The sequence below is a fragment of the Rutilus rutilus genome (genome assembly GCF_951802725.1).
Source record: "Rutilus rutilus genome assembly, chromosome: 12".
Taxonomy (NCBI): Eukaryota; Metazoa; Chordata; class Actinopteri; order Cypriniformes; family Leuciscidae; genus Rutilus; species Rutilus rutilus.
Window position 1 is genome coordinate 16,504,670 of NC_140217.1, and position 26,980 is coordinate 16,531,649.

The 26,980-nt window shown below is 41.2% G+C and overlaps 1 protein-coding gene across 6 annotated transcripts in view; it reads right to left on the bottom strand.

The window, feature by feature from the left end:
• The window catches only part of LOC311301003 (inactive rhomboid protein 2-like), a 210,814-nt gene that overhangs the window by 112,664 nt on the left and 71,170 nt on the right, over positions 1-26,980 (bottom strand). The gene's annotated exons all lie outside the window — the stretch shown is intronic.

The window sequence follows — 26,980 nt, forward strand, 5'->3', positions numbered from 1 at the left end:
GCAGCTGCCTAGCAACTCCATAGCAACCAAATAGAGTACCCTAGCAACCATTTTACAAGACCTACATCTCTGCATCAGAATATTGTATAGAGATGGGGGTTGGCTCATTAGTTTCGGTTGGAAAACAGTCTGTAAATATCACCATGGTAACTGTGTATTCACACCCTAGCAACAGTTTAGAGCCACCTAGCAACCCTATTGCAACATATAGAAGCCATATTTTAGCTCCACAACATCGTACAGACATGGTTGTTGGCTCGTATGCAATCATGTACAACACCCTAGCAACCGAGTGGCGAGTTTTACCACTGCAAGCACCACTTCACATTTTCTTCAGGAAATGTACATTCTAGTTATTCTTATTCTTTTTATTATTATTCCGGACAAAAGTTTGGCGTGTAACTCGCCCCGCACCGTTTGTCTCAGACCCCTGAGTGAGGTGTCAAATCGATCGGCTCATTGAGGAGAGGTGTGCTATGACTTTTATAAGCGATCGGGGGTGCGGTGTTCGCCCCAGGGGCGAAAAAGCGGCCCAAAAAGTCCCATTGACTTAACATTGCGACGAACTTTGAGCACTCGTAGCTCTGAGCGAGGATTTCGCAGAAACGTGTGATTTGCCACATTTGAAGAGGCTGACAGGCTCTGTAAGAACATACCTCACAATGGGGTAAAAGTTGCACCCCTGGGGGGCAGGAGATGCCCAAAGTTGCCCCATTGACTTACTATGGGGAAGGAACGTCCCGTGAAACACACATGCTTTTCCTACTATGGTAAATTGCATAGGGATTTTTTATTGAACGTAGCTCTGGATCACATTGTCATAGAGACAAGGGGGCGGGCTCATTTTACTCAGACGACCAATGAGTCTCTCAGGATCATTGTGAAGCTATCAAGCCACGCCCTAGCAACCATTTAGAGCACCTTAGCAAACAAGTTCCATAGACTTCCATTGAAAGAGATCAAAGGGATATCTCCGGACTGAATTGTCATAGAAACACGAGGGTGGTCTCATTTGACTCGGGGCAGCAAACGGCCAATCATGAATCACCTCAACACTTACTAGCCCCTCCCTAGCAACCATTGTCGAGCACCTTAGCAACCAAAATCCAAAGAGGGATATCTTCCATTCTGAATGTCAGAGAGGCATGGGAGTTGGTTTAAATCATTCAAAGTGACAAGAAGCCTTTGCAGTTTCATCATTGGCAGCTGTCAAGCAACTCTATAACAACCAAAAAGAGTACCCTAGCAACCGTTTAGCAAAACGTATATCTCTGCATCAAAACATCGTATAGAGATGGGACTTGGCTCTTTTGACTAAATCATGGTAAACTATGATAAATCATGCTAGAATCAGTAAATCATACTTGAACATGGTAAATCATGGTATACTATAGTAAATCATGGTAAACTATGGTAAATTATCCTAGAATCATAGTAAATCATACTAAAACATGGTAAATCATGGTATACTATAGTAAATCATAGTAAACTATGGTAAATCGTGGTAAATCAAGGTAAACTATGGTAAATCATGGTATACTATAGTAAATCATGGTAAACTAGGGTAAATCATGGTAAACTATGGTAAATCATGGTAAACTATGATAAATCATGCTAGAATCAGTAAATCATACTTGAACATGGTATATCATGGTAAACTATGGTAAATCATGGTAAACTATGGTAAATCATGCTAGAATCAGTAAATCATACTTGAACATGGTAAATCATGGTATACTATAGTAAATCAAGGTAAACTATGCTAAATCTTGGTAAATCATGGTAAACTATGGTAAATCATGGTAAACTATGATAAATCATGCTAGAATCAGTAAATCATACTTGAACATGGTAAATCATGGTAAACTATGGTAAATCATGGTAAACTACGATAAATCATGCTAGAATCATAATAAATCATACTAGAACATGGTAAATCGTGGTAAACTATGGTAAATCATGGTAAACTATGGTAAATCATGGTAAACTATGGTAAATCATGCTAGAATCATAGTAAATCATACTTGAACATGGTAAATCGTGGTATACTATAGTAAATCATGGTAAACTATGGTAAATCGTGGTAAATCATGCTAGAATCAGTAAATTATACTTGAACATGGTAAATCGTGGTATACTATAGTAAATCATGGTAAACTATAGTAAATCATGGTAAATCATGGTAAACTATGGTAAATCATGCTAGAATCAGTAAATCATACTTGAACATGGTAAATCATGGTATACTATAGTAAATCATGGTAACCTATGGTAAATCGTAGTAAATCATGGTAAACTATGGTAAACTATGGTAAATCATGCTAGAATCAGTAAATCATACTTGAACATGGTAAATCATGGTATACTATAGTAAATCATGGTAAACTATGGTAAATCATGGTAAATCATGGTAAACTATGGTAAATCATGCTAGAATCAGTAAATTATACTAGAACATGGTAAATCGTGGTATACTATAGTAAATCATGGTAAACTATAGTAAATCGTGGTAAATCATGGTAAACTATGGTAAATCATGCTAGAATCAGTAAATCATACTTGAACATGGTAAATCATGGTATACTATAGTAAATCATGGTAATCTATGGTAAATCATGCTAGAATCAGTCAATTATACTAGAACATGGTAAATCATGGTATACTATAGTAAATCATGGTAAACTATAGTAAATCGTGGTAAATCATGGTAAACTATGGTAAATCATGCTAGAATCAGTCAATCATACTTGAACATGGTAAATCATGGTATACTATAGTAAATCATGGTAAGCTATGGTAAATCGTGGTAAATCATGGTAAACTATGGTAAATCATGCTTGAATCAGTAAATCATACTTGAACATGGTAAATCATGTCATACTATAGTAAATCATGGTAAACTATAGTAAATCGTGGTAAATCATGGTAAACTATGGTAAACACCTTAGCAACTGCCTAGCAACGCCCTAGCAACCACACTGAATACCCTAGCAACCACCTAGCAATGCCCTAGCAACCACCCAGAATACCTTGGAAACCTCCCAGAACACCATAGCAACCACCTAGTAAAACCCTAGCAACCGTGCCGAATTTTGCCACTGCAAGCACCACTTCACATTTTCTTCAGGAAATGTACATTCTAGTTATTATTAATCTTCTGTGAAAAACTGTTGACTCAAACTCGTCCTAGAGCTTTAACTCTACATACTCCAAACTCGGCTCAGACACTCAAACTGATCTGAAGTTAGTTGCTATATCTTTTCAGACTGATCAGACTTACGGTTTTCCTACAAATGACGATCAAAACTCGGAAAAACTCCCATTGACTTACATTGGGGAGTTCTAAAAAATTCAAATCCAGATTCAAACTCACCAACCGACAAAAATTCAAATCTAAACACCTTGAAGACTAAACCAAACTGCCGTTCTATATATATTAGCCAATGAAACTCATTTAAACTAATAAACTCTAATCTCATACACTTATAAACTAATTAACTTAAATTTAATAACTAATTAACTAATAAACTCATGAATTCATAGACTTATGAACTCTTAAACTCATAAATTAATAAACTCTGAACTCTAAACTTTTCTATATTGCATAGAAACCGTGTCTATTCCTCGTTTAGTGAGATCAAATAATATATCTACTGCAGGATCTAGGAAAAATCTAATTGTTATTAAAACAGAAAATGTTGCTATTAGTAAACAAAAACAATTTCTAAAGCTAGGTCTTCTAAACATTAGATCACTCACACCTAAGGCAGTTATTGTAAATGAAATAGTCACAGATAATAGCTTCGATGTACTTTGCCTAACTGAAACCTGGCTTAAACCAAATGATTATTTCGGTCTAAATGAGTCTGCTCCTCCTGGATACTCCTATAAGCATGAGCCCCGTCTAATTGGTCGTGGCGGTGGTGTTGCGACAATTTATAGAGATATTCTCAATGTTACTCAGAAAGCGGGTTATAAGTTTATTTCGTTTGAAGTACTTGTACTAAATGTTACGCTCTTAGATGTTAGAAAAACATCCCTATTATCTCTAGCCTTGGCTACCGTATATAGACCGCCTGGGCCTTACGCTGATTTCCTAAAAGAGTTTGCAGATTTTCTCTCAGACCTATTAGTCAATGTCGATAAAGCATTAATTGTTGGAGATTTTAACATACACGTAGATAATCCAAATGATGCGTTAGGGGCTGCGTTTACAGATTTATTAAATTCATTTGGGGTCAAGCAAAACGTCACCGGACCAACTCATCGTCTTAATCATACACTCGATTTAATTATATCACATGGAACCGATCCAACCGATATAGATATTATACCGCAAAGTGATGAAGTCACTGACCATTACATGGTAACTTGCATATTACGTACTGCTGTAATATGTCATGCAGCGCCGCGTTATCAACCAGGCAGAACAATCCTTCCATCCACCATAGATAATTTCTCAAATTGCTTATCCGATCTGTCTCAGCTGCTGCCTGAACCCAAACAAACAGATGAACTAGAAGAACTAACTAGCACTATGAGCACTATTCTCTCTAGAACATTGGATGTTGTTGCACCTATTAGATTAAAAAAGGTCAGAGAGAAAATTAAAGCACCGTGGTACAACAATACCACGCATGTTCTAAAGAGAGAAACCCGTATTTTAGAGCGTAAATGGAAACAAACTAATTTAGAGGTCTTTAGAATCGCGTGGAAAGACAGTATGTCACGTTATAAAAAGGCCCTAAAAGCAGCCAGGGCTGAGCACCTCCGCAAACTAATAGAAAATAACCAAAATAATCCAAGGTTTTTATTTAACACCGTGGCTAGACTAACAAATAAACAGACATCACCCGAACAAAATATCCCATTACAGTTTAGTAGTAATGATTTTATGAAGTTCTTCACTGAGAAAATAGAAAACATCAGAACCACAATTGTAAACGTTCAATCTTCAGTTGCGCCTTATAATTCAGCCTTAATTATCACCCCGCAAGAACAATTACAGTGCTTTACAACTATAGAACAAATAGAGTTAAATAAACTTATCACTTCCTCTAAAACAACAACATGTTTATTAGATCCGATACCAACTAAACTACTGAAAGAAGTGTTACCTGTAGTGGAAGAGCCTCTCCTTAATATTATTAACTCGTCTTTATCTTTAGGTCATGTTCCAAGAACATTTAAACTGGCAGTTATAAAACCTCTCATTAAGAAACCACAATTAGATCATAATAACCTAGCAAATTATAGACCCATTTCAAATCTTCCATTTATGTCTAAAATATTAGAAAAAGTGGTGTCCGCTCAATTGTGTTCTTTCTTGCAAGAAAATGATATCTATGAGAAGTTTCAGTCTGGTTTCAGGCCGCACCATAGCACTGAAACTGCGCTCGTTAAAATCACAAATGATTTACTTTTAGCTTCTGACCAAGGCTGTATCTCAATACTAGTTTTACTTGATCTTAGTGCTGCGTTCGATACTATAGATCACACAATACTCTTAGATCGACTACAAAATTATACTGGTGTTCAAGGACAAGCATTAAGCTGGTTTAGATCATACTTATCTGACCGCTACCATTTTGTCTATTTAAATGGAGAAAAATCGATCATAACTCCAGTAAACTATGGAGTGCCGCAGGGATCTGTGTTAGGCCCTCTATTATTCTCAGTATATATGATGCCACTTGGAAATATTATAAGGAAACATGGAATTAGTTTCCATTGTTATGCTGATGACACTCAAATATATATTTCATCACGGCCAGATGAAAACGATAAATTATCCAAATTGACAGAGTGTGTTAAAGATATAAAAGATTGGATGACGCGTAATTTTCTTTTATTAAATCCAGACAAAACAGAGGTACTACTTATCGGTTCAAAAAACCGCCCACAAAACCTCTCGCAATACAACTTTAATATAGTAGGATGTCCTGTTACTTTATCCTCTACAGTAAAAGACCTGGGTGTTATACTCGATTGCAACCTGTCTTTCAAAAATCATATTTCATATGTTACAAAAACCGCCTTTTTCCACCTTAGAAACATTGCTAAGCTACGTAATATGCTATCAGTTTCTGATGCAGAAAAGTTAGTTCATGCATTCATGACCTCGAGACTAGATTACTGTAATGCTTTATTAGCCGGTTGTCCTGCATCCTCAATTAACAAGCTACAGTTAGTCCAAAATGCCGCCGCTAGAGTTCTTACTAGATCAAGAAAATATGATCATATAACACCGATTTTATCATCACTGCATTGGTTACCTATAAAGTTCCGTATTAATTACAAGGTATTGCTACTGACTTATAAAGCCCTAAACGGCTTAGCTCCAGTCTATTTAACGGATCTTCTATCGCCCTATAATCCATCGCGCTCTTTAAGATCACTAAATTCAAGGCTTTTGGTCATACCTAGGATATCCAGAACCACCAAAGGAGGGAGAGCATTTTCACATTTAGCTCCAAAACTCTGGAATAGCCTTCCTGATACTGTTCGTTGCTCAGACTCGCTCTCCCAGTTTAAAACTAGATTAAAGTCGCATCTCTTCAGCCAGGCATTCATATAATATTTTTAATCTTACAGTCCAAATTACAATCCGGCCTCTAGTTAATAAACGCCAGAGGAGAACTGGCCCCCGACTGAGCCTGGGTTCTCCCAAGGTTTTTTTTTCTCCATTGGGTCACCTGATGGAGTTTTAGGACACTATTAGGTCACTTGATGGAGTTTTTCGGTTCCTTGCCACTGTTGCCTTTGGCTTGCTCAGTTGGGGATATTCTGGATATCTAATTTGATTTTATCAATAAATTCCACTAGAAACAAACCTTGTTGTATTATTTTAATTTAATACTGTGAAGCTGCTTTGATACAATCTGTATTGTGAAAAGCGCTATACAAATATACTTGACTTGACTTGACTTGACTTAAACTCATTTAAACTTATAAACTCTAAACTCAAAAACTTGTACACTTATAAACTCATCAATTTATACACTTATAAACTCTAAACTCATAAACTCTGAGAGTGTGTGTGTCTGAGTGAGTGTGAGCGAGATAGTCTGAGTGTGTGTGTATGTGTGTGTGTGTGTGTGTGTGTGTCTGTGTGTGTGTGTGTGTGTGTGTGTGTGTGTATCTATCTAACTTATTTATCTCTGTCATAAACTTCAAACTACTTTAAACTACTTTAAACTTTAAACCAATTTAAACTTCTTAAGTTTAAAGCTCCCAGCTCCCAAGCAACTCCATAGCAACCAAACTTGAGTACCCTAGCAACCGTTTTGCAAAACCTATATCTCTGTATCAGAACATCGTATAGAGATGAGGTTTGGCTCTTTTGACTCATGCTAGCAAACAGCACTTCCAACATGCTACACATGCTAGCAGTGAATAGCTACATGCTAATAGCGATTAGATAAGTGTTAAATCATGCCAAGATCATGCTAAGAACTCTAGAAAAACTCCATAGTAACCATCTGTGACAACTACCAACCAGGCTTGTGCACAATTCAGAATTGAATTGAGAATGACTCCTTAATTCCAATTCAATTCTTGAATTTGAATTGATGTCAAAAACAGGATCTAGAATTACAATTCGAATTTGAATTAAAGGAAGCAGAATTGCAATTCAATAAAAATTCAAAGAAATTCATATACATATTTTAAGTGAAGTGTTTAACAATGAAGCTTTACAGTATGTCAGATATGATTGCATTATAATATGCGGGGCGGCAGTGGCTCAGAGGTTCATGTAGGTTGTCTACAAACCGAAAGGTTGGTGGTTCAATCCCCGGTTCCACTTGACCAAGTGTCGAGGTTTTCCATGAGCAAGACACCTAACCCCAGCTGCTCCCGACGAGCTGGTTGGCGCCTTGCATGGCTGACACCGCCGTTGGTGTATGAATGGGTGAATGTGAGGCTATGTAAAGCACTTTGGTGGCCATAGGTCTGTGAAAGCGCTATATAAATACAGTCCATTTAGTCACAGAACAAATAATTAAGTTTGATTTATTGTAATTGTAATTTTGTGGAACATGACATTCATGACATGACTCCATTTCCCATGGAGCTTTACTGAATGTACTTATCAAAATGCTTTACTTTAACCAAGTATTTAAAATGGTTGCTAAACAATTTGAGGTGGACATTTGTTTGAAAGCGCAATTTGATGGGCAACACTTGACTTTTTAAGTTTCAGAAGTCCCTTACAACTTCACTCTGCACCTGTTGAGAGAATCTTTAGTGTTACAGGAAAGATATTCAGACCAGAACGGTGCAGGCTCAATGAAAAAACATTTGAGGAGCTATTGAGAATTAGATGCAACAGTGTTGCTCAGTAATTTTTTGCATTGGAATAAATGATAACTGCATTTACAACAACTTTGTGTTTGTGTGATTACTTTGAAATGAAAATTACATTGGAATAAAACGAATTAAACAACATTGAGGGGGTAATTTATTTCAAGAATTTGATCAATATCTATTTTAGAACAAAATGTATGCAGGGTTGAGGAGTAAACAGTTACGTGAAATGAAATTTCTGTAATTAAATTACAAAATTAAAGTAATTGTATTTAGTTGTATTACTGAGGTAAAATGTTTAATTCAACTAGTTACTAATCAACTTAAAACGAAATTACTTTGCATTGATAAAGTTATCCCAATAAAGTACCACATTTATAATGGGTAACTAATAACAGTAAGCAATAACATTTACAAAGTAATCTTCCTAACACTGAATGCATGCGAGACACATTCTTTCTGTTGTGTGACTGTGTGGAATTTCTTTGAATTGCCATGAATTTAATTCCACTTCCTGTCATTCCAATTCAAATTCAATTCAATGTCCTGTGGGGCGGAATAAATTCAATTCAAATTCCAATTCATGAATTGAATGGAGGCCAATTCTGAAATTCTGAATTTTGCACAAGCCTGCTACCAACCACCTAGTAACACCATATCAACCGCCCTGAATACCATAGCAACCACCCAGAACACCCTAGCAACCGCCTAGCAACCACCCAGAACACCCTAGCAACCACCCAAAATACTCTAGCAACCGCCTAGCAACCACCCAAAAGACCCTAGCAACCACCTAGCAACCACCCAAAACACCCTAACAACCACCTAGCAACCACCCAAAAGACCCTAGCAACCACCTAAAATATCCCAGCAACCGCCTAGCAACCACCCAGAATACCCTAGCAACCACCCAGAAACCCTAGCAACCGCATAGCAACCACCCAAAAGACCCTAGCAACCACCTAGCAACCACCCAAAACACCCTAACAACCACCTAGCAACCACCCAAAAGACCCTAGCAACCACCCAAAATATCCCAGCAACCGCCTAGCAACCACCCAGAATACCCTAGCAACCACCCAGAAACCCTAGCAACCGCATAGCAACCACCCAAAACACCCTAGCAACCATCCAGAATACCCTAGCAACCACCCAAAAACCCTAGCAACTGCCTAGCAACCACCCAAAACACCCTAGCAACCACCCAGAATACCCTAGCAACCGCCTAGCAACCACCCAAAACACCCTAGCAACCACCCAGAATACCCTAGCAACCACCCAAAAACCCTAGCAACCGCCTAGCAACCACCAAAAACACCCTAGCAACCGCCTAGCAACCACCCAGAATACCCTAGCAACCACCCAAAATATCCTAGCAACCACCCAGAACACCCTAGCAACCACCCAAAAGACCCTAGCAACCACCCAAAATATCCTAGCAACCACCTAGCAACCATCCAGAACACCCTAGCAACCGCCTAGCAACCACCCAGAATACCCTAGAAACCGCCTAGAAACACCCTAGCAACCACCCAGAACACCCTAGCAACCGCCTAGCAACCACCCAAAAGACCCTAGCAACCACCCAAAATATCCTAGCAACCGCCTAGCAACCGCCCAATAAACCCTAGCAACCACCATAAATATCCTAGCAACCGCCTAGCAACCACCCAGAATACCCTAGCAACCACCCAAAACAGCCTAGCAACCACCCAGAATACCCTAGCAACCACCTAGAACACCCTAGCAACCACCCAAAAGACCCTAGCAACCACCCAGGACACCCTAGCAACCGCCCAAAATACCCTAGCAACACCATAGCAACCACCCAGAAAATCTTAGCAACCGCCTAGCAAAAAACTTTCTGCTCCAAACTTTCTCAAGCCAACTTAAAGTTTGTCTCGACGAACTTTCGCATCTAGTTAAGTTGGCTTGAGAAAGCCAACATATTGAAATCCTATTTAAACTTATTATTATTAAGTTGGCTTGAGAGAGCCAACATATTGAAATCCTATTTAAACATATTATTATTATTATTCTGACCCTAAAAATTTACAACTCAAACTCCTCTTAGAGCTTTAACTCTACATACTCCAAACTCGGCTCAGACACTCAAACTGATCTGACTCGGTGTGCTCTATCTTTTCAGACTGATCGGACTTACGGTTTTCCTACAAATGACGATCAAAACTCGAAAAAACTCATTCAAAAACTCCCATTGACTTACATTGGGGAGTTCTAAAAAATTCAAACCGACAAAAATTTAAATCTAAACACCTTGAAGACTAAACCAAACTGCCGTTCTATATACTATATGAGCCATTGAGACTCATTTAAACTAATACACTCTAAACTATAAACACTTATAAACTAATTAACTTATAAACTCATGAATTCATAGACTTATGAACTCTTAAACTCATAAATTAATAAACTCTGAACTCTTAAACTCATTTAAACTTATAAACTCTGAACTCTTAAACTCAAAAACTCTTACACTTATAAACTCATCAATTTATACACTTATAAACTCTAAACTCATAAACTCTGAGTGTGTGTGTCTGAGTGAGTGTGTGAGCGAGTTAGTGTGTGTGTGTGTGTGTGTGTGTGTGTGTGTGTGTGTGTGTGTGTGTCTGTCTATCTATCCAACTTATTTATCTATCTGTCATAAACTTCAAACTACTTTAAACTTCAAACCACTTTAAACTTCTTAAGTTTAAAGCTTCCAGCTCCCAAGCAACTCCATAGCAACCAAACTCGAGTACCCTAGCAACCGTTTTGCAAGACCTATATCTCTGTATCAGAACATCGTACAGAGATGAGGTTTGGCTCTTTTGACTCATGCTAGCAAACAGCACTTCCAACATGCTACACATGCTAGCAGTGAATAGCTACATGCTAATAGCGATTAGTTAAGTGTTAAATCATGCCAAGATCATGCTAAGAACTCTATAAAAACTCCATAGTAACCATCTGTGACAACTACCAACCACCTAGTAACACCATATCAACCGCCCTGAATACCATAGCAACCCCCCAGAACACCCTAGCAACCACCCAAAAGACCCTAGCAACCGCCTAGCAACCACCCAAAACACCCTAACAACCGCCTAACAACCACCCAAAAGACCCTAGCAACCACCAAAATATCCCTGCAACCACCCAGAAACCCTAGCAACTGCCTAGCAGCCACCCAAAATACCCTAGCAACCACCCAAAAGACCTTAGCAACCACCCAGGACACCCTAGCAACCACCTAGCAACCACCCAAACTATCCTAGCAACCACCCAAAACACCCTAGCAACCGCCTAGCAACCACCCAAAAGACCATAGCAACCACCCAAAAGACCATAGCAACCACCCAAAACACCCTAGCAACCACCCAAAACACCCTAGCAACCGCCTAGCAACCACCCAAAAGACCCTAGCAACCACCCAAAATGTCCTAGCAACCACCCAAAACACCCTAGCAACCGCCTAGCAACCACCCAAAAGACCCTAGCAACCACCCAAAACATCCTAGCAACCACCCAAAAGACCCAAGCAACCGCCTAGCAACCACCCAAAAGACCCTAGCAACCACCCAAAATATCCTAGCAACCGCCTAGCAACCACCCAAAAGACCCTATCAACCATCAGAAATATCCTAGCAACCGCCTAGCAACCATCCAGAATACCCTAGCAATCACCCAAAACAGCCTAGCAACCAGCCAGAATACCCTAGCAACCGCCTAGCAACCACCCAGAATACCCTAGCAACCACCCAAAATACCCTAGCAACCACCCAAAAGACCTTAGCAACCACCCAGGACACCCTAGCAACCGCCCAAAATACCCTAGCAACACCATAGCAACCACCCATAACATCCTAGCAACCGCCTAGCAAAAAACGTTCTGCTCCAAACTTTCTCAAGCCAACTTAAAGTTTGTCTCGACGAACTTTCGCATCTAGTTAAGTTGGCTTGAGAAAGCCAACATATTGAAATCCTATTTAAACTTATTATTATTATTATTATTATTATTATTATTCTTACTAAAACTGTTGACTCAAACTCGCCCTAGAGCTTTAACTCTACATACTCCAAACTCGGCTCAGACACTCAAACTGATCTGAAGATATATGCTATATCTTTTCAGACTGATCGGACTTACGGTTTTCCTACAAATGACGATCAAAACTCGGAAAAACTCCCATTGACTTAACATTGGGCATTCTAAAAAAATTCAAACTCACCAACCGACAAAAATTTAAATCTAAATCCCTTGAAAACTAATTCAAACTGCCATTCTATATATATTAGCCAATGAAACTCATTTAAACTAATAAACTCTAATCTCATACACTTATAAACTAATTAACTTAAATTTAATAACTAATTAACTAATAAACTCATGAATTCATAGACTTATGAACTCTTAAACTCATAAATTAATAAATTCTGAACTCTAAACTCATTTAAACTTATAAACTCTAAACTCAAAAACTTGTACACTTATAAACTCTAAACTCATAAACTCTGAGTGTGTGTGTGTGTGTGTGTGTGTCTGAGTGAGTGTGTGAGCGAGGAAGTCTGTGTGAGTGTGTGCCCTTGTTTATATTACATTGTGGGGACCAAATGTACGGTGGCCGAGAGAGCTCAACGCGCTGCAACTGAAGAAAACACATGCAAATAGAAAAAACACCCGCAAATTAAGAAAACATCTTCATCAGTTTCACAACACATGTGTGCTCCAAATACTCACAACACAACGAAATACAGAAACGCTCTGCAAAAGTTCACAACACAACCAAATACAGAAACGCGCTGCAAAAGTTCACAACACAACCAAATACAAAAACGCGCTGCAAATAGGACAGAACACAACGGAAATGTTTCCGGGGAACCCAATAAGTGACGGACGGACGGCTCGCGAGTCGCGAGCTTTACCAGAGAGACGCGGGCTCTGGCTTTACCTATGCCCTACTCTCTTAAAAGGGCAGACGGCAGAGCCCTTGAATTGGGCACTTTGGAGGGAGCGGGGCACTTGTGTGCCATTATGTTGATGAAGGGAGCAACGAAAGACAACGTAATTTCCTCATTATTTTCACCTGGGATGTTCCCATGACAACGCAGTGCGTGTCCATCAGTTGTTCTTACCAGAAATATAGTATTAATGCTGTTAACATAACTGTTGCAAATAAATATACATTTTATACAACAAAGTTTTTAAAATATGTGTTATCTTTGTGTGAGTGTCTCAACTTTAAAACTTGCCGTCTCATATTTGGACCTATAGCTACATTCTAACATTTTTTATGAAACTTATTTTAACATAACATGACAAAATGTGTTCAATGTAACTGATGTATAGATTAATGTCTTTTCCTCTTTCTTTTTCTCTATCTTTTTTATTTATTTATTTATTTTAGTCTTCAGCTCATTGTTCTTTTTAGTATTCTTATGGCATTGAACATATCGCAAATATACATTTTGTAGGCCTATATTGTATACAAAGTTGTATGTCATAAACGTGTCATCTTTGTATGTTTTGCAAAAAAATAAATAAATAATAAAAGTAGACAGCTGTAAGCACGTCCTAGCCGGGTCCGTCACTTATTACGTTCCCCGGAAACATTTCCGTTGTGTTCTGTTCTATTTGCAGCGCGTTTCTGTATGTGATTGTGTTGTGAACTTTTGCAGCGTGTTTCTGTAATTGCAGCGCGTTTCCAAATTTGGTTGTGTTGTGAGTATTGGGACGCACGTGAGTTGTAAAACTGATGAAGATGTTTTCTTATTCGCTGGTGGGTTTTTTTTCTATTTGCATGTGTTTTTTTCTGTTTGCATGCGTTTTTTTTCTGTTTGCATGCGTTTTTTTCTGTTTGCATGTGTTTTCTTCATTTGCAGCGCGTTGAGCTCTCTCGGCCACCGTACAAATGTCCCCATAAGAATAGTAAAACCTGAGATCACCTACATTGTGGGGACCAGCCAGCGGTCCCCACTTTTCAAAAGGCTTATAAATCACACAGGATGAGTTGTTTTGAGAAAGTAAAAATACAGAATGTTTCCTGTGATGGGTAGGTTTAGGGGTAGGGTTAGTGTAAGGGGACAGAATATACAGTTTGTACGGTATAAAAACCATTACATCTATGGAGAGTCCCCACAAAGATAGTGAACCAGACATGAGTGTGTGTGTGTGTGTGTGTGTGTGTGTGTGTGTGTGTGTGTGTGTGTGTGTGTGTGTGTGTGTGTGTGTGTGTGTGTGTGTGTGTGTGTGTGTTGTTTGTATCTATCTAACTTATTTATATATCTATCATAAACTTCAAACTACTTTAAACTACTTTAAACTTCAAACCAATTTAAACTTCTTAAGTTTAAAGCTCCCAGCTCCCAAGCAACTCCATAGCAACCAAACTTGAGTACCCTAGCAACCGTTTTGCAAGACCTATATCTCTGTATCAGAACATCGTATAGAGATGAGGTTTGGCTCTTTTGACTCATGCTAGCAAACAGCACTTCCAACATGCTACATATGCTAGCAGTGAATAGCTACATGCTAATAGCGATTAGTTAAGTGTTAAATCATGCCAAGATCATGCTAAGAACTCTATAAAAACTCCATAGTAACCATCTGTGATAACTACAAACCACCTAGTAACACCATATCAACCGCCCTGAATACCATAGCAACCCCCCAGAACACCCTAGCAACCGCCTAGCAACCACCCAGAACACCGTAGCAACCACCCAAAACACCCTAGCAACCACCCAAAAGACCCTAGCAACCGCCTAGCAACCACCCAAAAGACCCTAGCACCCACCCAGAATACCCTAGCAACCACCCAAAACAGCCTAGCAACCACCCAGAACACCCTGGCCACCACCTAGCAACCACCCAGAATACCTTAGCAACGCCTAGCAACACCATAGCAACCACCCATAACACCCTAGCAACTGCCTAGCAACCACCCAGAACACCCTAGCAACCACCCAAAATACCCTAGCAACCGCCTAGCAACCACCCAAAACCGCCTAGCAACCACCCAAAACACCCTAGCAACCGCCTAGCAACCACCCAAAATACCCTAGCAACCACCCAAAAGACCCTAGCAACCACCCAAAATATCCTAGCAACCACCCAGAACACCCTAGCAACCGCCTAGCAACCACACAAAAGACCCTGGCAACCGCCTAGCAACCACCCAAAACACCCTAGCAACCACCCAAAACACCCTAGCAACCACCCAAAATACCCTAGCAACCGCCTAGCAACCACCCGCAACACCATAGCGACCACCCATAACATCCTAACAACCGCCTAGCAAAAAACTTTCCGGTCCAAACTTTCTCAAGCCAACTTAAAGTTTGTCTCGACGAACTTTCGCATCTAGTTAAGTTGGCTTGAGAGAGCCAACATATTGAAATCCTATTTAAACTTATTATTATTAAGTTGGCTTGAGAAAGCCAACATATTTAAATCCTATTTAAACTTATTATTATTATTCTTCTGACCCTAAAAAAATCTATATCAAACTCGTCCTAGAGCTTTAACCCTACATACTCCAAACTCGGCTCAGACACTCAAACTGATCTGACTCGGTATGCTATATCTTTTCAGACTGATCGGACTTACGGTTTTCCTAAAAATGACGATCAAAACTCGAAAAAACTCATTCAAAAACTCCATTGACTTACATTGGGGAGTTCTAAAAAATTCAAACCGACAAAAATTTAAATCTAAACACCTTGAAGACTAAACCAAACTGCCGTTCTATATACTATATGAGCCATTGAGACTCATTTAAACTAATAAACTCTAAACTATAAACACTTATAAACTAATTAACTTATAAACTCATGAATTCATAAACTTATGAACTCTTAAACTCATAAATTAATAAACTCTGAACTCTTAATCTCATTTAAACTTATAAACTCTAAACTGATTTAAACTTATAAACTCAAAACTCAAGAACTCATACACTTATAAACTCATCAATTTATACACTTATAAACTCTAAACTCAGACACACACACTGAGTTTATGAGTGAGTGTGTGAGCGAGTTAGTGTGTGTGTGTGTGTGTGTGTGTGTGTTTGTGTGTGTGTGTGTGTGTCTATCTAACTTATTTATCTACCTGTCAAACTTCAAACTACTGTAAACTACTGTAAACTTCAAACCACTATAAACTTCTTAAGTTTAAATCTTCCAGCTCCCAAGCAACTCCATAGCAACCAAACTCGAGTACCCTAGCAACCGTTTTGTAAGACCTATATCTCTGTATCAGAACATCGTATAGAGATGAGGTTTGGCTCTTTTGACTCATGCTAGCAAACATCACTTCCAACAAACTACACATGCTAGCAGTGAATAGCTACATGCTAATAGTGATTAGTTAAGTGTTAAATCATGCCAAGATCATGCTAAGAACTCTATAAAAACTCCATAGTAACCATCTCTGACAACTACCAGCCACCTAGTAACACCATATCAACCACCCTGAATACCTTAGCAACCGCCTAGCAACACCTAGCAACCACCCATAACACCCTAGCAACCACCTAGCAACCACCCAAAAGACCCTAGCAACCACCTAGCAACCACCCAAAATATCCTAGCAACCACCCAAAAGACCCTAGCAACCACCAAAAATATCCTAGCAACCACCCAAAATACCCTAGCAACCGCCTAGCAACCACCCAAAAGACCCTAGCAACCACCGAAAATATCCTAGCAACCACCCAAAAGACCCTAGCAACTACCCAAAATATCCTAGCAACCGCCTAGCAACTACCCAAAAGACCCTAGCAACCACCCAGAACACCCTACCAACCGCCTAGCAACCACCCAGAACACCCTAGCAACCACCCAAAATATCCTAGCAACCACCCAAAAGACCTAGCAACCGCCTAGCAACCACCCAAAAGACCCTAGCAACCGCCTAGCAACCACCCAAAAGACCCTAGCAACCACCCAAAATACCCTAGCAACCACCCAAAACACCCTAACAACCGCCTAGCAACCACCCAAAACACCCTAGCAACCACCCAAAATATCCTAGCAACCACCCAAAACACCCTAGCAATCGCCTACCAACCACCCAAAAGACCCTAGCAACCACCCAAAATATCCTAGCAACCACCCAAAACACCCTAGCAACCGCCTAGCAACCACCCAAAAGACCCTAGCAACCACCCAAAACATCCTAGCAACCACCCAAAACACCCTAGCAACCGCCTAGCAACCACCCAAAAGACCCTAGCAACCGCCTAGCAACCACCCAAAAGACCCTAGCAACCACCTAAAATATCCTAGCAACCACCCAAAAGACCCTAGCAACCGCCTAGCAACCACCCAAAAGACCCTAGCAACCACCTAAAATACCCTAGCAACCGCCTAGCAACCACCCAAAAGACCCTAGCAACCACCCAAAAAATCCTAGCAACCGCCTAGCAACCACCCAAAAGACCCTAGCAACCATCAGAAATATCCTAGCAACCGCCTAGCAACCACCCAAAACAGCCTAGCAACCACCCAGAAAACCCTAGCAACTGCCTAGCAACCACCTAAAATATCCTAGCAACCACCCAAAAGACCCTAGCAACCGCCTAGCAACCACCCAAAAGATCCTAGCAACCACCTAAAATACCCTAGCAACCGCCTAGCAACCACCCAAAAGACCCTAGCAACCACCCAAAAAATCCTAGCAACCGCCTAGCAACCACCCAAAAGACCCTAGCAACCATCAGAAATATCCTAGCAACCGCCTAGCAACCACCCAAAACAGCCTAGCAACCACCCAGAAAACCCTAGCAACTGCCTAGCAACCACCCAAAAGACCTTAGCAACCACCCAGGACACCCTAGCAACCACCTAGCAACCACCCAGAACACCCTAGCAACCGCCCAAAATACCCTAGCAACACCATAGCAACCACCCAGAATACCCTAGCAACCACCCAAAATATCCTAGCAACCGCCTAGCAACCACCCAGAACACCCTAGCAACCACCCAAAAGACCCTAGCAACCACCCAAAATATCCTAGCAACCACCTAAAATACCCTAGCAACCGCCTAGCAACCACCCAAAAGACCCTAGCAACCACCCAAAATATCCTAGCAACCGCCTAGCAACCACCTAGAACACCCTAGTAACCACCCAAAATACCCTAGCAACACCCTAGCAACCACCCAAAACATCCTAGTAACCACTCATAACACCCTAGCAACCGCCTAGCAACCACCCAGAACACCCTAGCAACCGCCCAAAATACCCTAGCAACACCATAGCATCCACCCATAACATCCTAGCAACCACCTAGCAAAAAAGTTTCTGCTCCAAACTTTCTCAAGCCAACTTAAAGTTTGTCTCGACGAACTTTCGCATCTAGTTATTATTATTATTCTGACCCTAAAAATTTACAACTCAAACTCATCCTAGAGCTTTAACTCTACATACTCCAAACTCGGCTCAGACACTCAAACTGATCTGACTCGGTATGCTATATCTTTTCAGACTGATCGGACTTACGGTTTTCCTAAAAATGACGATCAAAACTCGAAAAAACTCATTCAAAAACTCCCATTGACTTACATTGGGGAGTTCTAAAAAATTCAAACCGACAAAAATTTAAATCTAAACACCTTGAAGACTAAACCAAACTGCCGTTCTATATACTATATGAGCCATTGAGACTCATTTAAACTAATAAACTCTAAACTATAAACACTTATAAACTAATTAACTTATAAACTCATGAATTCATAAACTTATGAACTCTTAAACTCATAAATTAATAAACTCTAAACTCTTAATCTCATTTAAACTTATAAACTCTAAACTGATTTAAACTTATAAACTCAAAACTCAAGAACTCATACACTTATAAACTCATCAATTTATACACTTATAAACTCTAAACTCAGACACACACACTGAGTTTATGAGTGAGTGTGTGAGCGAGTTAGTGGGTGTGTGTGTGTGTGTGTGTGTGTGTGTGTGTGTGTGTGTGTGTGTGTGTGTGTGTGTGTGTGTGTGTGTTGTGTGTGTGTGTGTGTGTGTGTCTATCTAACTTATTTATCTATCTGTCAAACTTCAAACTACTGTAAACTACTGTAAACTTCAAACCACTATAAACTTAAGTTTAAATCTTCCAGCTCCCAAGCAACTCCATAGCAACCAAACTCGAGTACCCTAGCAACCGTTTTGTAAGACCTATATCTCTGTATCAGAACATCGTATAGAGATGAGGTTTGGCTCTTTTGACTCATGCTAGCAAACATCACTTCCAACATACTACATATGCTAGCAGTGAATAGCTACATGCTAATAGTGATTAGTTAAGTGTTAAATCATGCCAAGATCATGCTAAGAACTCTATAAAAACTCCATAGTAACCATCTGTGACAACTACCAGCCACCTAGTAACACCATATCAACCACCCTGAATACCTTAGCAACCGCCTAGCAACACCTAGCAACCACCCATAACACCCTAGCAACCACCTAGCAACCACCTAGCAACCACACAAAATATCCTAGCAACCACCCAAACCACCCTACCAACCGCCTAGCAACCACCCAGAACACCCTAGCAACCACCCAAAATAACCTAGCAACCACCCAAAAGACCCTAGCAACCACCCAAAAGACCTAGCAACCGCCTAGCAACCACCCAAAAGACCCTAGCAACCACCCAAAACACCCTAGCAACCGCCTAGCAACCACCCAAAAGACCCTAGCAACCACCCAAAATACCCTAGCAACCACCCAAAATATCCTAGCAACCACCCAAAACACCCTAGCAACCGCCTAGCAACCACCCAAAAGACCCTAGCAACCACCCAAAACACCCTAGCAACCGCCTAGCAACCACCCAAAACATCCTAGCAACCACCCAAAAGACCCTAGCAACCGCCTAGCAACCACCCAAAAAACCCTAGCAACCACCTAAAATATCCTAGCAACCACCCAAAAGACCCTAGCAACCGCCTAGCAACCACCCAAAAGACCCTAGCAACCACCCAAAACACCCTAGCAACCGCCTAGCAACCACCCAAAAGACCCTAGCAACCACCCAAAACACCCTAGCAACCGCCTAGCAACCACCCAAAAGACCCTAGCAACCACCTAAAATATCCTAGCAACCACCCAAAACACCCTAGCAACCGCCTAGCAACCACCCAAAAGACCCTAGCAACCACCCAAAATATCCTAGCAACCACCCAAAACACCCTAGCAACCGCCTAGCAACCACCCAAAAGACCCTAGCAACCACCCAAAACATCCTAGCAACCACCCAAAACACCCTAGCAACCGCCTAGCAACCACCCAAAAGACCCTAGCAACCGCCTAGCAACCACCCAAAAGACCCTAGCAACCACCTAAAATATCCTAGCAACCACCCAAAAGACCCTAGCAACCGCCTAGCAACCACCCAAAAGACCCTAGCAACCACCTAAAATATCCTAGCAACCGCCTAGCAACCACCCAAAAGACCCTAGCAACCACCCAAAATATCCTAGCAACCGCCTAGCAACCACCCAAAAGACCCTAGCAACCATCAGAAATATCCTAGCAACCACCCAGAAAACCCTAGCAACTGCCTAGCAACCACCCAAAAGACCTTAGCAACCACCCAGGACACCCTAGCAACCACCTAGCAACCACCCAGAACACCCTAGCAACCGCCCAAAATACCCTAGCAACACCATAGCAACCACCCATAACATCCTAGCAACCGCCTAGCAAAAAACGTTCTGCTCCAAACTTTCTCAAGCCAACTTAAAGTTTGTCTCGACGAACTTTCGCATCTAGTTAAGTTGGCTTGAGAAAGCCAACATATTGAAATCCTATTTAAACTTATTATTATTAAGTTGGCTTGAGAGAGCCAACATATTGAAATCCTATTTAAACTTATTATTATTATTCTTCTTACTAAAAAATCTGACTCAAACTCCTCCTAGAGCTTTAACTCTACATACTCCAAAATCGGCTCAGACACTCAAACAGATCTGACTCGGTGTGCTATATCTTTTCAGACTGATCGGACTTACGGTTTTCCTAAAAATGACGATCAAAACTCGGAAAAACTCCCATTGACTTAACATTGGGCATTCTAAAAAATTCAAATCCAGATTCAAACTCACCAACCGACAAAAATTCAAATCTAAACACCTAGAAGACTAAACCAAACTGCCGTTCTATATATATTAGCCAATGAAACTCATTTAAACTAATAAACTCTAATCTCATACACTTATAAACTAATTAACTTAAATTTAATAACTAATTAACTAATAAACTCATGAATTTATAGACTTATGAACTCTTAAACTCATAAATTAATAAACTCTGAACTCTAAACTCATTTAAACTTATACACTCAAAAACTTGTACACTTATAAACTCATCAATTTATGCACTTATAAACTCTAAACTCAAACTCTGAGTGTGTGTGTCTGAGTGAGTTAGTGAACGTGTCTGTGTGTGTGTGTGAAAAAGTTTGTGTGAGTGCGTGTGGGCTTGTATGAGTGTATGTGCGTGTGTGTGAGATAGTGTGTGTGAGTTAGTGAGCGCATCTGTGTGTGTGAGATTGTGTGTGTGTGAGTTAGTGAGCGTGTCTGTGTGTGAGCGAGTTAATTTGTGTGTGTGTGTGTGTGTGAGTGTGTGTGTGTGTGTGTGTGTGTGTGTGTGTGTGTGTGTGTGTGTGTGTGTGTGAAAGTGTGTGTGTGAGAGAGTGTGTGTGAGTTAGTGAGCGTGTCTGCTTGTGTGTGTGTGTGTGTGTGTTTAAACTTATAAACTCTAAACTCATTTAAACGTATAAACTCTAAACTCAAAAACTCTGAGTGTGCATGTGTCTGAGTGAGTGTGTGAGCGAGTTAGTGTGTGTGTGTGTTTATTTATCAATTATATTAATTTCAATTTATAAACTCTAAACGCATATAAACTCTGAGTGTGTAAGTGTTATCGAGTTAGTGTGTGTGTGTGATTGTATGTGAGTTAATGTGTGTGTGTGTGTGTAACCGCCTAGAACACCATAGTAACCACTGAGAACACCCTAGCAACCGCATAGCAACCACCCAGAACACCGTAGCAACCACCCAAAATACCTTTGCAACCACCTAGCAACCACCCAGGACACCATAGCAACCATCCAGAACACCCTAGCAACCACCCAGAATACCATAGCAACCACTCAAAACACCCTAGCAACTGCCTAACAACCACCCAGAAAACCTTAACAACCACCCAAAATACCTTAGAACACCCTAGCAACCACCCAGGACACCATAGCAACCATCCAGAACACCCTAGCAACCACCCATAATACCATAGCAACCACTCAGAACACCCTAGCAACCACCCAAAATACCTTAGAACACCCTAGCAACACCATAGCAACCACTCAGAACACCCTAGCAACTGCCTAACAACCACCCAGAACACCCTAGCAACCCCATAGCAACCACCCAAAATACCTTAGAACACCATAGCAACCACCCAGAACACCCTAGCAACCACCCAAAATACCTTAGAACACCATAGCAACACCATAGCAACCACTCGGAACACCCTAGCAACCACCCAAAATACCTAGGACACCCTAGCAACACCATAGCAACCACTCAGAACACCCTAGCAACCACCCAAAATACCTTAGAAAACCCTAGTAACACCATAGCAACCACTCAGAACACCCTAGCAACTGCCTAACAACCACCCAGAACACCATAGCAACCACCCAAAATACATTAGAACACCCTAGCAACATCATAGCAACCACTCAGAACACCCTAGCAACCACCCAAAATACCTTAGAACACCATAGCAACCACCCAGAACACCCTAGCAACCACCCAAAATACCTTAGAACACCATAGCAACACCCTAGCAACCACTCAGAACACCCTAGCAACCACCCAAAATACCTTAGAAAACCCTAGTAACACCATAGCAACCACTCAGAACACCCTAGCAACCACCCGAAATACCTTAGGACACCCTAGCAACACCATAGCAACCACTCAGAACACCCTAGCAACTGCCTAACAACCACCCAGAACACCCTAGCAACCACCCAAAATACATTAGAACACCCTAGCAACATCATAGCAACCACTCAGAACACCCTAGCAACCACCCAAAATACCTTAGAACACCATAGCAACCACCCAGAACACCCTAGCAACCACCCAAAATACCTTAGAACACCATAGCAACACCATAGCAACCACTCGGAACACCCTAGCAACCACCCAAAATACCTAGGACACCCTAGCAACACAATAGCAACCACTCAGAACACCCTAGCAACCACCCAAAATACCTTAGAAAACCCTAGTAACACCATAGCAACCACTCAGAACACCCTAACAACCACCCAAAATACCTTAGGACACCCTAGCAACACCATAGCAACCACTCAGAACACCCTAGCAACTGCCTAACAACCACCCAGAACACCCTAGCAACCACCCAAAATACATTAGAATACCCTAGCAACACCATAGCAACCACTCAGAACACCCTAGCAACCACCCAAAATACCTTAGAACACGATAGCAACCACCCAGAACACCCTAGCAACCACCCAAAAGACCCTAGCAACCACCCAAAACACCCTAGCAACCGCCTAGCAACCAACCCATAACACCCTAGCAACCACCCAAAATACCCTAGCAACCGCCTAGCAACCACCCAAAAGACCCTAGCAACCACCCAAAATATCCCAGCAACCGCCTAGCAACCACCCAAAAGACCCTAGCAACCACCCAAAACATCCTAGCAACCAGCCAGAACACCCTAGCAACCGCCTAGCAACCACCCAGAATACCATAGCAACCGCCTAGCAACACCATAGCGACCACCCATAACATCCTAGCAACCGCCTAGCAAAAAACGTTCTGCTCCAAACTTTCTCAAGCCAACTTAAAGTTTGTCTCGACGAACTTTCGTATCTAGTTATTATTATTATTCTTCTTACCAAAAAATTACACTCAATCTCCTCCTAGAGCTTTAACTCTACATACTCCAAACTCGGCTCAGACACTCAAACTGTTCTGACTCGAGTTGCTTTATCTTTTCAGACTGATCGGACTTACGGTTTTCCTACAAATGATGATCAAAACTCGGAAAAACTCCCATTGACTTGCATTGGGGAGTTCTAAAAAATTCAAATCCAGATTCAAACTGACCAACCGACAAAAATTCAAATCTAAATACCTTGAAGACTAAACCAAACTGCCGTTCTATATATATTAGCCAATGAAACTCATTTAAACTAATAAACTCTAATCTCATACATTTATAAACTAATTAACTTAAATTTAATAACTAATTAACTAATAAACTCATGAATTCATAGACTTATGAACTCTTAAACTCATAAATTAATAAACTCTGAACTCTAAACTCATTTAAACTTATAAACTCTAAACTCAAAAACTCATACACTTATAAACTCATCAGTTTATACACTTATAAACTCTAAACTCATAAACTCTGAGTGTGTGTGTGTGTGTGTGTCTGAGTGAGTGTGTGAGTGAGGTAGTCTGTGTGAGTGTGTGTGTGTGTGTGTGTGTGTGTGTGTATCTATCTAACTTATTTATCTATCTATCTCTCTGTCATAAACTTCAAACTACTTTAAACTTTAAACCAATTTAAACTTCTTAAGTTTAAAGCTCCCAGCTCCCAAGCAACTCCATAGCAACCAAACTTGAGTACCCTAGCAACCATTTTGCAAGACCTATATCTCTGTATCAGAACATCGTATAGAGATGAGGTTTGGCTCTTTTGACTCATGCTAGCAAACAGCACTTCCAACATGCTACATATGCTAGCAGTGAATAGCTACATGCTAATAGCGATTAGTTAAGTGTTAAATCATGCCAAGATCATGCTAAGAACTCTATAAAAACTCCATAGTAACCATCTGTGACAACTACCAACCACCTAGTAACACCATATCAACCGCCCTGAATACCATAGCAACCCCCCAGAACACCCTAGCAACCGCCTAGCAACCACCCAAAAGACCCTAGCAACCCCCCAGAAACCCTAGCAACCGCCTAGCAACCACCCAAAACACCCTAGCAACCACCCAAAACACCCTAGCAACCGCCTAGCAACCACCCAAAAGACCCTAGCAACCACCCAAAAGACCCTAGCAACCACCCAAAATATCCTAGCAACTGCCTAGCAACCACCCAAAAGACCCTAGCAACCACCAGAAATATCCTAGCAACCGCCTAGCAACCACCCAGAATATCCTAGCAACCACCCAAAACAGCCTAGCAACAACCCAGAACACCCTAGCAACCGCCTAGCAACCACCCAAAACACCCTAACAACCACCCAAAACACCCTAGCAACCGCCTAGCAACCACCCAAAAGACCCTAGCAACCACCCAAAACACCCTAGCAACCGCCTAGCAACCACCCAAAAGACCCTAGCAACCACCCAAAATATCCTAGCAACTGCCTAGCAACCACCCAAAAGACCCTAGCAACCACCAGAAATATCCTAGCAACCGCCTAGCAACCACCCAGAATATCCTAGCAACCACCCAAAACAGCCTAGCAACAACCCAGAACACCCTAGCAACCGCCTAGCAACCACCCAAAAGACCCTAGCAACCGCCTAGCAACCACCCAGAACACCCTAGCAACCACCCAAAAGACCCTAGCAACCACCCAAAATACCCTAGCAACCGCCTAGCAACCACCCAAAAGACCCTAGCAACCATCCAAAACACCCTAGCAACCGCCTAGCAACCACCCAAAAGACCCTAGCAACCACCCAAAACAGCCTAGCAACCACCCAGAACACCCTAGCCACCACCTAGCAACCACCCAGAATACCTTAGCAACGCCTAGGAACACCATAGCAACCACCCATAACACCCTTGCAACTGCCTAGCAACCACCCAGAACACCCTAGCAACCACCAAAAACACCTTAGCAACCGCCTAGCAACACCATAGCAACCACCCATAACACCCTAGCAACCGCCTAGCAACCACCCAAAAGACCCTAGCAACCACCCAAAATATCCTAGCAACCACCCAAAACACCCTAGCAACCGCCTAGCAACCACCCAAAACACCCTAGCAACCGCCTAGCAACCACACAAAAGACCCTAGCAACCACCCAAAACACCCTAGCAACCACCCAGAACACCCTAGCAACCACCCAAAATACCCTAGCAACCGCCTAGCAACCACCCAGAATACCTTAGCAACCGCCTAGCAACACCATAGCGACCATCCATAACATCCTAACAACCGCCTAGCAAAAAACTTTCCGGTCCAAACTTTCTCAAGCCAACTTAAAGTTTGTCTCGACGAACTTTCGCATCTAGTTAAGTTGGCTTGAGAAAGCCAACATATTGAAATCCTATTTAAACTTATTAAGTTGGCTTGAGAGAGCCAACATATTGAAATCCTATTTAAACTTAATATTATTATTATTATTCCGAGACTAAAATTTCTATATGAAACTCGTCCTAGAGCTTTAACTCTACATACTCCAAACTCGGCTCAGACACTCAAACTGATCTGGCCAGGTGTGCTATATCTTTTCAGACTGATCGGACTTATGGTTTTCCTACAAATGACGATCAAAACTCGGAAAAACTCCCATTGACTTACAATGGGGAGTTCTAAAAAATTCAAATCCAGATTCAAACTCACC